The 14,648-nt window shown below is 34.6% G+C and overlaps 1 non-coding gene across 1 annotated transcript; it reads right to left on the bottom strand.

Moving 5' to 3' along the window:
- Positions 1-212: 212 nt before the first annotated feature.
- Positions 213-319, bottom strand: LOC113851659. The gene has a single exon (XR_003502231.1). It is a non-coding gene; the product is annotated as a small nucleolar RNA R71 (small nucleolar RNA).
- Positions 320-14,648: the final 14,329 nt, after the last annotated feature.

A 14,648-nucleotide genomic window follows, 5' to 3' on the forward strand; every position in this document is an offset into this window, starting at 1 on the left:
AGAGTGAAAAGGAAACCTACACCTTTTAGACAACCAAATCCAGCAATAGAGATGGCAGAGCAAAATAGAATTAGAACATTAGGGGACTATGCTATTCCTAACATGCAAGGTTTTAACTCTTCTATAATTAGGCCAACTATTTAAGCCAACCATTTTGAGATTAAACCTGCCCTACTACACTTAGTCCAACAGGCCCTCCATCCAAAGCTACTAAGCTAAGAGGAGAAATTACATCCTTTGTGCAGTAAGAAGGATAATCATTGTATGAAGCTTAGGAAAGATACAAAGAATTGCTTAGAAGGTGTCCACATCATTGTATTCCAGATTGGATGCAATTGGAAACTTTCTATAATGGGATGAATGCAGCAACAAGAACAATGGTTGATGCTGCTGCTGGAGGTTCATTAAATACAAAATCCTTGGAAGAAGCTCAGAGAATTATTGAGATGATGGCATCTTCAATGTATCAGAATTCAAATTCAAGGAATCAAGGAAGAAACTCTAGTCATGAAGCTAAGGTTTTGGAGACTTTTCTTGCACAGAATCAGCTACAAAATCAAATGTTTTCAGAACAATTAGCTACCTTAACTCAACAAATCAACAACCTTCAAACAGGGAGTATGCCTACCAGTCAGCTAAGCTGTGATTTTTGTGGAGGAAACCATGTAAATGGTGCATGCGAGGCATCTACAAGTGAACCACAAGAATAAGTGAATTATATGAATAATTTTCAGAGACAACAGCCATCATATCCCCCAGGATTTCAATTTTTGAATAATAGAACTCAACAGTATTCTAATTGGAATAATCAATATTATGCTGCAAAGAATTCTAACTCCAATTTACCTTTTTCTAATGCAGGTCCAGCAACACAATAGCCTTATTTTCAAAGGAATCCATCCACTCAACCTCAAGGAACTCAAAAATTTTCCAAGCCTATGAATGAGAGGTTGACTGAGATGGAAGAAACCATGTTGCAATTCAGGAAGGTGATCCAAACAAGCTTCAAGAACCAAGAAGCTTCTATGAAGAAACTGGAAACACAAATTGGACAGTTAGTTGAACAACTATCCAGCAGGGATGAAGGAAGATTTCTAAGCAATACAGTGACTAATCCTAAGGAGCAATTTCAAGCCATAATTACAAGGAGTGGAGCTGTAGTTGCAAGTCCTAAACCTGCAGAAAAGAAAGTCAATGATGCAGCAGAGAGGAAAATTGAACAAGATCTACAACAAGGAAATTTTAAGCTATTGAAGAAAGATCATTCAAAAGAAAAAGAAGAAGTTCCTATGAATTCTGAGAGGAAAACCAAAAAGCAACTCTTTGAAGAAGCTTGTAAGCCAATAGATCTAGAAAAATACAAGAGGCTGCCTTATCCTCAAAGGGTTCAAAATCCTAAACAGGAGGAACAATTTGAAAGGTTTATGAATGTCTTTAAGAAATTACAGATTAACATTCCTGTTTCAGAAGCTTTGGAGCAAATGCCTTCATATGCAAAATTTATGAAAGAACTACTTTCTAGAAAAAGGAAGCTAGAGCACGACAAAACAGTACCTTTGACAGAGGAGTGCAGTGTCATTCTCAAGAGAAAGCTTCCTCAAAAACTCAAAGATCCTGGATCATTTAGCATTCCTTGTGAAATAGGAAACTGCACTGTGGGAAGAGCATTGTGTGACTTGGGAGCAAGCATAAATTTGATGCCATTGGCTGTTCTGCAGAAACTTGGCATAGAGGAAGTGAAGCCCACCAACATCACACTGCAGCTAGCTGATAAATCATAGACTTATCCATACGGAGTTGTTGAAGATTTGTTAGTTAAAATTGACAAGTTCATTTTTCCTGCAGATTTTGTAATTCTGGACATGGAGGTGGATGCTAATATTCCATTGATATTAGGAAGGCCATTTCTTGTAATAGGGAGAGCTTTAATAGATGTGCAGAAAGGTGAACTTATGCTTCAAGTTCAAGATGAGAAGGTAGTATTTAATGTGTTTGAAGCTTTAAAATATCCAGTTGAGGATAGTACATGTATGAAGGTAGATATAGTGGATGCTTTTATTACACAACACCATATTAATGAATTTGATGAAACTGCTGTGTTAGAAGAAATAATATTTGCAAGGAATGACAAATCTGAAACTCTAAATGAAGAATATATCATGGAAGTGCAACAGCAATTGGAAGCCCTGCCAATTCAAAAATCTGCAGAAAATTCAGTGAAGGAGAAGTTGGAAAAAGATGATAAAGAAGAGGAAAATCAGAAGCTAGAGCTGAAACAGCTTCCTTCCGACCTACGATATGCATTTCTGGATGAAAAACATGAGAATCCAGTTATCATCAACAATGAACTCAAGGAAGAACAAGAGGAAAAACTGCTAAGAATCTTAAGAGAACACAAATCTGCAATTGGCTGGAGTAGTGCAGATCTGAAAGGTATAAATCCTTCATTTTGTAAGCATAGAATTTTATTTGAAGAGAATTTTAAACCATTGTGCAGCCACAAAGGAGGTTGAATCCAGCCATGAAAGATGTAGTTAAGAAGGAGGTCATGAAACTGCTAGATGTAGGAATAATATACCCTATTTCTGACAGCAATTGGGTGAGTCCAGTCCAAGTTATTCCAAAAAAAGGGGGCATGACAGTTGTACCTAATGAAAAGAATGAACTCATCCCTACTAGGACTGTGACTGGATGGAGAATGTGCATAGATTATAGGAATTTAAATGATGCAACCAGAAAAACCATTTCCCACTGCTATTTGCAGATCAAATGCTAGAAAGACTTGCTGGACATTCATTTTATTGTTTCCTTTATGGGTATTCAGGATACAACCAAATAGCTGTGGATCCTTTGGATCAAGAGAAAACTGCATTTACATGTCCATTTGGAGTCTTTGCATATAGGAGAATGTTATTTGGTTTATGTAATGCCCCTGCCACTTTCCAAATGTGCATGCTTTCTATTTTTTCTGATTTGGTAGAAAACATCATAGAGGTGTTCATGGATGACTTCTCTATTTTTGGTGATTCTTTTGATGATTGCTTAGCTAATCTATCCACTATTTTGCAGAGATGTTAAGATACCAACCTTGTGTTGAATTGGGAGAAGTGCCATTTTATGGTACAAGAAGGCATTGTCCTTGGTCACAAAATTTCAGAGAAAGGAATGGAGGTGGACCAAGCTAAGATAGAAGTCATTAGTAAATTGCCTCCACCTATCAATGTTAAGGGGGTTAGAAGTTTTTAGGACATGCTGGTTTTTATAGAAGGTTCATAAAAGATTTTTCCAAAATTGCTAAACCTCTGAGTAATTTACTTATAAAGGATACTGACTTCATATTTGATGATAATTGCTTGCATGCATTTTCTGTTTTAAAAGAGAAATTGATTTATGCACCTATCCTTGCAAAACCAGATTGGAAATTACCTCTTGAACTCATGTGTGATGCAAGTGATAGTGCAGTGGGTGCTGTGTTAGGACAGAGAAAAGATAGGAAATTGCATCTTATTTACTATTTAAGCAAAGTGTTAAATCCTGCACAAGTAAATTACACAACAACAGAAAAAGAACTTCTAGCTGTTGTATATGCTTTTGATAAGTTCAGATCATATTTAATGGGTTCGAAAGTGATTGTATACACTAATCATGCTGCTCTTAAATATCTTTTGACAAAACAGGATGCAAAGCCCAGATTATTAAGATGGATTCTACTTCTCCAAGAATTTGAGCTAGAGATCAAAGACAAGAAAGGGAAAGAAAATGGTGTTGCTGACCACCTATCCAGATTACCATTGGAGAGTTTAACCATTGAATCATTGGAAATAAATGAAGAATTTCCAGATGAAAAGCTGTTTGCAGTGGAAAACATGCCTTGGTTTGCTGACATTGCAAATTTTAAGGCCACTCAATTCATCCCAAAGAGGTTTACTTGGCAGCAAAAGAAGAAGTTTTTACATGACAGCAAATTCTATGTGTGGGAAGACCCATACCTGTTCAAAATTGGAGTAGATGGATTACTTAGAAGGTGCATTCCACAAAGTGAGCAAGCTGAGATACTATGGCATTGTCACAATTCAGAATATGGAGGCCACCATGCAAGTTCAAGGACTGCTGCAAAAGTTTTGCAAGCAAGTTTCTTTTGGCCTACACTCTTCAAAGATGCCAAGAAGTATGTGGAAAACTATGATAAATGTCAAAGAACTGGAAATATTTCAAGAAGACATGAGCTACCATTAACCAACATCCTAGAAGTAGAGTTATTTGATGTATGGGGGATTGATTTCATGGGACCATTTCCCCCATCATTCTCACACGAATACATTCTAGTTGCAGTGGATTATTTTTCTAAATGGGTAGAAGCAATTCCTACCAGATCAAATGATGCAAACGTAGTGATTTCTTTTATAAGAAAGAACAATTTTTTCAAGATTTGGTGTGCCTAAAGTGCTGATAAGTGATGGAGGTACTCATTTCTGCAACAAGTTTCTTGAAGCTCTATTAATGAAATATGGTGTGAAGCATAAGGTTGATACTCTATACCATCCATAAACAAGTGGACAAGTGGAGGTTTCAAATAGAGAAATTAAGCAAATTCTAGAGGAAGTAGTGAACAGCTCAAGGAATGATTGGTCAAAGAGGCTGGATGATTCATTGTGGGTATATAGGACTACTTTTAAAACTCCAATTGGTATGTCTCCATATTAGTTAGTATTTGGAAAGGCCTGTCACCTACCCCTAGAGCTGGAACATAGAGCATATTGGACTACCAAATGGCTTAATTTTGATCTGTCCAGTGCTGGAAGGAAGAGAGTTCTGCAGCTGCATGAATTGGAGGAATTCAGACAACAAGCTTATGAGAATGCAAAGTTGTATAAAGAAAGAACCAAGAGAATCCATGACAAGTTTATTCTGTAAAAAGATTTCAGACCTGGCCAGCAAGTGCTGCTATTCAATTCAAGATTAAAATTGTTTCCAGGGAAACTGAAATCTAGATAGTCTGGACCATTTTTAATTGAGGAGACTTCTCCCTTTGGAGCAATTCTTATAAAAGATCAGAAAACAGGGAGGGAATTCAAGGTTAATGGTCAAAGATTGAAGATCTATCATGGAGAGGAGTTTGCAAGGAACATATCATGCTTGAAATTAGTTCCTCTTGAGTGAGGAACAACTAATGTCAAGCTAGTGACATTAAAGAAGCGCTTTGTGAGAGGCAACTCACATTTCTAACTCATTTTCAGCTTTTTGTATTGTTTTAGGAGTTTGCATTTCATATTTTGTAGTTTCTGCAATTTGTAATTCTGCATATTCATTTTTTTTATAATTTCCTGCAAGTTCTGTTGCATCTGATTTTCTAAGGTGCATATGGATGCTTAAATTGAGAATTGATGAGGTGAATGTGAATTTAAGGGTTTAAAATTCTGCATAATCAGATTTAACAAATTTTTGAAAATTATGCATAATGTATGTGAATAGTTTACTGAATCTGATTTGCTGAGGTACATTTGGGATATTTGAATTGAGATTCAATGTTAAAGTGTGAATTTGATGAATTAGAGTGTGGGAAGTGAGTTAATTGAGAATTTCAAAGCAATTGGTTAATGAAAGGAGTCACTTTGTTGCAGAAAATAAGCTACGTAGAGAATGCATTTTGAGGATTTCTGCTAGAACAATCACTTTTATTGATAAAAGTGATCATGCAGAGACAGATGGGAAAATAAGCTCTCTGGAACATTTTCTTTTTCTAACAAAAGTGGCTACACACAGGTAAGTATACCCTGGACCTCTGTGCGTTATTACTTTTATTAACAAAAGTTGCAACGTAGCTGCGCGTTATCACTTTGCCTAGCACTAGTGACAACGCGCTTCTTACTCTGAAAAAACACACTCTCTGGAACATTCACTCTTATGGATAATAGTGATGATGCTAGGAGTCAGAAAAGTTGCGCGTGGTCACTTTTTCTCATAAAAGTGTTAACACGCAACCATAAACCTTCTGCGTGGCTACTATTTCGCATAAAAGTGATAATGCGCAAATCTAGGAAATTCTATAAATAACAGAAACGTGCAGATTTTTCAGAGTTCAGTTTTATTTTTCTGTTTTTCTGTTAGATCTAGTTGAGAGAGATTGAGAGAGAAGATTGGGGTCAAGTCTTGAAGCTTCCACAAAGAGGAATCGGATTGGAGCTTCCGGCCATGACTTCTTGGAGTTCTTCTTCTTCTTCTTCTTCTTTCTCTTTCTCTTCTCCCATGTCTGAGTAGTTTTCTTGTAGTTAGGGGTTTATGGAACTCGAATTGATGTATTGATTTGACTCTTGCTTCTAGATTTTGAGTTCTTGGATTAATTGAATTGTGAATTCTGTTTTTCTTGCAATCTATGAATGGAAATTCGTTTGATTCATCTTAGAGGAACAATTACCAATGGAAGTTGGATTTGCTTCTCCGATCTGAGTTAGCAATCAGAAGTTGGGGATTTCTCAAGGATAAGGAGACCTAATTCTGCAATCTTAAGGTTCTAAGTCTTAATGCAACTTGAAATTGAACTTCACCTAAGGGATTAGGGTGGTTTAGTTGCTTGTTAGGGTCAATGAGTTAAGGAATTAACCTTTGGCCATTGCTATGTGAAACTGATTGTCAATTAACCAAGTTCTTGAATGTTCAAAGGCATAATTGAATTAATACTGATATTCTTGTGAAGTAAATTCCTAACTATTCTTCATTCCCATCTCAATTCATCACATTGTTATACTCTGTTTTTCTGCAAGTTAATTCTCTGTATTGTGCTGGTTTACTGCTATTATATGTTACAATTCTCTTTCTAAAATTCGTATGGCTCAAATGGTTATAATTTTGTGAAGTGGTACTTGAAATCTAAATTCCCTATGGAGACGATATTTGGATCTTAAATTTACTCATTACTTGCTGCAATCCTAGTGCACTTGCTGGTGTTAGATTGCGAACAACAAGTTTTTGGCGCCGTTGCCGGAGAATTTTGAATTTCAATATCATTAGTAGCAGAAAAGTAGCTAGATTGAGCATTTATTTTTGTTGTTTTTTTGCATAATTTCTCTGCATCTTGTGTAGATTTCTGCATAAGTTCTACTGTTTTTTGCATAAAGTTTTTGCATTCTTTTGCATTTTCTGCATAATCTCGTTTTTCATGTTTCTGCATAATTTAAACTTCATTCTGCATAATTTTTATGTTTTCTACATTCTTGAATTTCTGATTCTGATAGAATTAACATTGTATTTTCTGCATAATTTTGTTTTTCATTCTTCTGCATAATTTTAATTTTTGTTCTGCATAAATTTCTATGTTTTCTACATATTTTGTTTTGTAGCTTTTGCATTTTTCTGCATAATCTTGTTTTTTATTTTTCTGCATAAATTTCTATATTTGTTGCATGTTATGTTTTGTAATTTTCTACATAATTTCATATTTCATTTTTCCTAGTTACAAATTTGATTAGACTTTTGTTTTCTTTCTTTTTGTATGCAAGGAAAAACCAGAAAAATAAGTTGCTCTATTGTTTGATAGCAACCATCATGTATCATAATTTTTATCAAAGCCAAGTTGTAAGAATAGAAGCTTATGAACCATATACTCTTAATGCTTTGATTAATAATTTTCAAGCTAGAGTTGCCCAAACTAACCCATTGGTGTGTGATTTTTACAGTGAAAATGATTTGAATGAAACATATGATGTGGCTGCACCAGAATTTCAAGAAGAAATCAATTTTGGAGGAAATTTTGAAAGATCTGAATATAAATTTCCTCATGAATATCAATATCAAACTAACATGAGTCAGCCATATTATGATTGGAATCAACAAATGTCAGCTGCAACAACACCTTTCTCAAGTCCTCATTCTTCACAGCCTTACTTTCAAGTGTCATATTCTCAACCTCAAGGAGGACTGCAGCCTTCACAGACTTTTCCAAAAAGAATGAATGAACTTGAAGAAACTTTACTCCAATTCATGGAATTTACTCAATCAAGTTTAAGAATCAAGATACATCCATGAAGAAGATGGAGAAGCACATAGGACAAATTTCATAGCAATTGTTAAATAGGAATGATGAAAAATTACCTAACAATACCATTGTAAATCCAGTAGAGCAAAGCCAAGTTGTCTGTACAAGGAGTGAAGTGGAAGTTTCAAGTCCTAAAGCTGCTGAGAAAGAGGAGGCATTAGATAAATCTGAAGAAAAAAAGATTCAAGATAATCAACAAGAGGATTGCAAGGAAGAGCAGTTAATGATTTTAAAGAAAGAAAAACCAAAGGACAGCAACAAGACATAACAAAAAAAAAAACAAAAACCGTTTGTTTGAAGATGAACCTAAGCCAATGGATGAAGCTAAACACAAAAAGCTTAAATTTCTTCAAGGAGGGTAGAATGTCAAGCAGGAAAAACAGAAGAATGATTTTGTTATAAGAGAAGTCCTTGCTATAATGACATATAAAGACAATGAAAAGGAGGGAAAGAAACTTAATGATTATACCAAACTGCTGGAAATCCCTCCACTTTTATTTCTCTCAAGTTCTGAATTAAATGAAGAACTACAAGTTGGTGAGAAAAAGGGGAAACGGTTAAAGATAGAGCAAGAGCCGTTATCATCAAAATCATCTCTTAGAACCAAAGATCAATAGGCGTCAAGCTAGTGACGTTAAAGAAGCGCTTTGTGAGAGGCAACTCACATTTCTAACTCATTTTAAGTTTTTTTGTATTGTTTTAGGAGTTTGTATTTCATATTCTGTAGTTTCTGAAATTTGTATTCTGCATATTCATTTTTTTTTAATTCCCTGCAAATTCTGCTGCATTTGATTTTCTGAAGTGAATCTGATAGTTGATTAGAGATTTGATGTGGTGAATGTGTATTTGAAGGTTTAAAATTTTGCATAATCTGAAACTTCTGCAATTTGATTCTGCTGCATATCTCTGCTGAAGTGAATTTGGTACTTGATTTGAGATTCAATGTTTAGAATATGTATCTGCAGAATTAGAAATCTGTATAATCATGTTTTGCAATTTTATCTAAGTTCTGCAAATATGTTGTTGCAGCTGTTTTTCTTAATTAAATCTGATAAATAATTAGAGATTTGGAATTGAGAGAAGTAAATTGAAGGATTAGAGTATGAGAAGTGAGTTAATTGAGAGTTTAGATGAATTTGATTAATGAAAGGAGTCACTATGTTGCAGGAAAGAAGCTACGCAGAGAATACATTTTGAGGATCTCTGTTGGAACAATCACTTTTACTGACAAAAGTGATCACGCAGAGGCATCAGGGTAATACGCTTCTCTGGAACAATCACTTTTACTGATAAAAGTGATTACGCAGAGACAGATGGGAAAACTAACTCTCTGGAATGCTTCCTTTTATTGGCAAAAGTGACTATGCACAGGTAAGTATAACCTAGACCACTGTGCGTTATTACTTTTATTAACAAAAGTTGCAACATAGCTGCGTGTTATCACTTTTCCCAGCAATAGTGATAACGCGCCGCTTACTATGAAAAATACACTCTCTGGAACATTCACTCTTATGAATAATAGTGATAATGCTGGGACTTTCAATAACATAAAGGTCACTTTTACTCTCAAAAGGAGCCACGTGCTCAAGCGTGCCTATAAATACTGCTAAGAGTGAATACGCACATACGCTTTTAAACCTAAAATTCCTTCCCTCTCTGAGAGCTCTCTAACCCTCAATCTCTACATTGTGCTTTAGAAGATTTTTCTTCCCTATTCCATATTCGAGCATCATTTCTGCATCTCCAACCAAGGTACATTTCCTTTATTTCTGAAATCTGTGATTGGAGTTTTGTATCTATTTAAATATTTTGGGGAAATTGTTGAAAAAGGATAACCAGGAATGTTTTGATCCATTTAAATCAATCTGGGGAATAGAAAATAGTGAGATTAGGTTTTGCTATAATTTGAGTTTTCTGAGAAGATTCAATTCTGCATTGCACTTTTCAAATTAACAAACTTATGCAGAAATTGACTTGACCTAAAAAGAGTTTAATAACAATGTTTTGATTGAAAGATATTGAATTTGAAAGTCTGAAATTATCTATTGTGCTGTGTTCTGCATGTATTGCTTTGGACAATGTTAAGATTAGTGTTGGGAAACTATTTTGATATTATTTGCTTCAAGAATGGAATGGACAATACTCTGAATTGGTCTTTCCCTGTCAACTATGACATTTCTGCTGGGATAATTGAAACTGCATTGCACACTATATGTACCACATTTCTGCAGCATTTTAGTTGACTTAAATAGAATTGTGTGAATTGGTTGATTGAAAAATTTTGAATACGACTATTTGAAATTACCTGCTGTTATGGAATCACTTCTACATTATTCTAAAAATTACAATAAGTGAGTTGCAACAATATTTTTGAAAAATTGGATGATACTTGGATGATTTCTCTGCGTTAAGCTGATATGTTTTGAGAGTACCTACTCTGAACTTATATATGAGGATTTAACATGAATTGATTGTGAATGTTAAGTTTGTGCAGTTATGTGTAGGTAGTTATATGTTGATTTATCTTGACAATAGACTGCATGTTATATAGAAGAATTGAATTCTATTTGATTGAATTTTCTTCAGTACAAAAATCTATACTATCACAGCTGATATTACAATATTAAATTGTCTAATTGCTCCTTCATTTGCAGAAACTGAAAAAATGGTTAGAACTTCACTGAATACACCAGTTGAACCTTCTAAGAAGAAGCAAGTTGGAGCTTCCACCACTCCAAGAAGAAGATCCAGCAGAAATCTTCAAGCTGGAGCAGCTAGGAGAAATCCAGCAACAAAGAGGGCTAGAACTGATGGTGTCTCAAGCTCTTCACCAATTGAAATTTCTGACCCACCTCAGACAATATCCCCTGCACCTTCACCTTCTCCACCACCTCAGAGGAGAAAGATGCAGCAGAAGACTAGTTTAGGAATTTATTTTTCTGTCATTAGGAGTTTTATAAATTGATGTAGTTAAGTTTCAAACTTTTTGGGTTGTAATTACAATTTGGTACAATTTGAGTTAATTTTCACATATCTGTTCTGCATTTATGCTAGCTTTCTTATTAATTACCTTTTACTTGCTAATGGATGGAATTTTGGTGTTTTGTGCTGTCACACTCTTTACAACTGCTGTTGCAATGAAGGTAAACTGACTAGCAAGTGTACTAGTGTTGTTGTAGCAAGTTATAAAAAATTTTAGAATCAAATTGAGTTCCAAGTATCGTCCTCAGGGAATAAAGTTCTCAATTACCACTTCACAAGATCACAATTAGTTGAGCTTTACAAATTTCAGATGGAATTGGTATGAATGTATCAAAAATGAAATTAGAAAGTAAAACAGAACAGTTAGTACAAAAGTATATAGTAAACAGATGTAGAAAGAGTAGTTAGGAAATTGTTTCACCAAAACTTCAACATTGAATCAATAAAGTTCTGAACTTTCAAGCATTTAGATGGAATGACAATCAGTTTCACGTTGTATTAATCAAAGGACAATCCCTTGCCTCAATGAATCTAGCATCTAATCAAATCACTCTAATCCCTTAGATCTAATCCAATCAAATGCTGCATTAAGTTTAAGAAACCAAAAGATTGCAAGATTAAGATATCTTATCCCTAAGAAACCAATAACCTTGGCAATTAATTCAGATCTGAGAAACAAATTCAATTCCCATTGATAAGAGTTCCTCTATGATTAGTTGATCAAATTTCCATTCAATCACTACTTTAACAGCCGAATCAATCACTCAATCCAATCTAAAACTCAAAGTTCAGATCCAAAATCAATTCAACATTTCCATTTCAGATTCACAGTTCCTAACCACAAAGAGTTTAAGCAAACATTACAAAAAGAGAAGAGAAGAGAAGAGGAGAAGAGAATGAACAAAGAAGAAACATCTTCAAGCCAATCTCCAATCTGATCCCTCAAGAAATGAAGCTTGGTGTTCGTCCTCAATCTCCCTCTCTGACTCTCTCAACAACAAAAACAAATGAAAAATGAAAAATGAACAAAAACTCCAAAATTCCTGAGCTAACTGCCTTTTATAGAATTCCCGCTCTGCTGGCGTGATCACTTTTTCCAGCAATAGTAATCACGCAGAGGCTAATTCTTCATTTCCACTTGCGCATGTTCACTTTTGCTGGTGATAGTAGCCACGCACACTTCAAAGTGTTCACTTTTGTTGAAAATAGTAGCCACGTAGAAGCTTCCTTTGCTAATGTCATGCGCGTGTTCACTTCTGCTGGAAATAGTGAACACGCAGAAGCTGCTTTCTTGCGCGTGTTCACTTTTGCTGGTAATAGTGAACACGCGCAACTACTCTTCTTGGAGGACTCTCTGGAACGCTCACTTTTTCCAGAAAAATTGATTACGCAAAAGCTCTTCTCATTGCAACCTCTCTGGAACGATCATTTTTGCCAGCAAAAGTTATTACGCAGAAGCTCTTCTCCATTTTATGGTTCTGGAGTGATCACTTTCACCAGCGAAAGTGATCACTCACAGGCTGTTCTTCAATTATCAACTTCTTTCCTCCAATTTTTGCTACTTTTCTTCTATTTTTCCTTTGATCATCCAATCCTCATGAACTTAGCTCAGAATTCCTTACAAAGACATACTTGAAATGTCACTTTTTACATAGAAAAATCAATGAATTTTAAAATAACTATGTTTAAAAGTGACATGCAACATTTTATTAATTTTTTAAGGGTTTTCTACTATTTCTAGCATGTTTTCTTTATTAATTGCACTAAAAACTATTGTAAAATACTAGTAAAATATGGATTCATCATGTGCAGAGAATGTCACACACACAACACTCACACACATTGGATGGTGACACTTGCACAAGCTGCCATGAAAGGGGGGTTTCATTCTCTACCTCTTGTTCAAGTGTTAGCTTCACATTACACTGAATTGTTTTTGAAAAACACCAAAATACTAGAATAGATAATAAACTGCTGGCTGTGAATCAAATAAAAATGATTGACAATTTTGTGAATTGTGTGAATTTCTTTTTAAGTTGTTTTTTCCATTCTCAAAATGAGATCACACTTGTATTTTCAAAAATGAGGCAGTTGCCACTAGGTGCATATATTTCTGAAAAGTGCATTGTGTTTTCATTAATCCACATGATCACTTATAAATACCTAGTGAGATTTAAGCTGTCTAATTCTTTTTCTTGCGTGATTAATCATATTTGGCTGCATTCTCTAGAACTTGCCCTTGTTCTTAATTGAATATGCACGTTACAGTTTTCACCCACATGATAGAGGCCATGATTGATATCCTTAGTTAGCCTAAAATGCCTACCCTTATGATTAATTGCCCTAGTTTACCCCTTTGAGCTTAATATTCCTTTTTTCTTGAATTAACTTTATTACAAGCCCTGCTGAAAAACTAATTTTACCATTCAATTAATCAGAGGCATTGTGAGTTTAATCAAGAATGAGTTTTAAAACTAAGTTTGGGGTAGCATCCATTTGTGTTGCTTGAGGACAAGCAAATTTATAAGTTTGGGGTAGGGGAATAACAAGCTATCTAAAGTCAAGAAGGCTATCTAAAGTCAGAAAATAAAAATACAGTGTTGCAGAAAAATAAAGAAATTATGCAGCAAAACTGGCTGCAGGAAATTCTGAAAAGTGAAAAAAAAATTGAGTTCAAGAGAAAAAGAATTGCAGTAAAATGCTGGAGAAAAATTTTTGAACTCAGAAAAGCAAGGAAAAAAAAAATCAACATGACAATTCTGCTGCACAAAAACAAAGTGTTTGCTGCAATATTAAGGAAGTTAAGGAGAAATGAGGCAAAACCATATTAGTTTTTAAGTCATTCACTCAAAATGCCTCTGATTTTTTTTTAAATTGCAAATTGCTTCTTATTTTGTTCAGTATCTGCCTTAACCTAAGCCATGCTATAACCTGTAAAAAGCCCTCTGGATGTGTGATTAACTGTATTAAGCAGAGGAGATGGAGAAATTGGGCAAGCATATGGTAGAGTGCAGCTGAATTGATGATTATAGAGAGAAAACAGTTCCTAAACACTGTTGAGTAATGAGGGAAACACTGTCCAATGAGAAGTGATCATGATTTTTAATGTTTCTCACATGAACTTGGCTGATATATATTCACTTAGATAGCAATTATTGCTTAAAACTTGAGGAATACATTGTGATTGCCATGCTGAGTAATTGGAAAAACATCTTAAATGAAAATTATGCAGAAAACACAGAATTATAAATTGGAAAATTCTGATATAGCAGTTTGTGAATTGGTTTTTTTGAAAATTGGAAGAATTACCCTTGGTTTAGTTTGATTTGCTTGAGGACAAGCAAAAATTCAAGTTTGGAGTAGTGATGAATCCATATTTTTACTGATATTTTAGCATAATTCTACCACAATTAATAAGAAAAATATATGAAGAAAGCAAAAAAAACTCAGAAAAAAAGAGAAGGAATTGAAGTTTGTTTACATATGTAGTTATCTTAGCAATTGTAGAAATTTTGCTTAGAAATTAAGTTTTTAATCTTGTTTTTGAAGGAATAAATTGAGTAAGGATCATGGAAATGGAGGCTTGATGACAAGGAAGAAGAAAGAAGCAAGTTTGGACTCCAAAAACACAAGA

This window comes from Abrus precatorius, unplaced genomic scaffold, assembly GCF_003935025.1.
Source record: "Abrus precatorius isolate BTA unplaced genomic scaffold, Abrus_2018 Scaffold9, whole genome shotgun sequence".
Lineage (NCBI taxonomy): Eukaryota > Viridiplantae > Streptophyta > Magnoliopsida > Fabales > Fabaceae > Abrus > Abrus precatorius.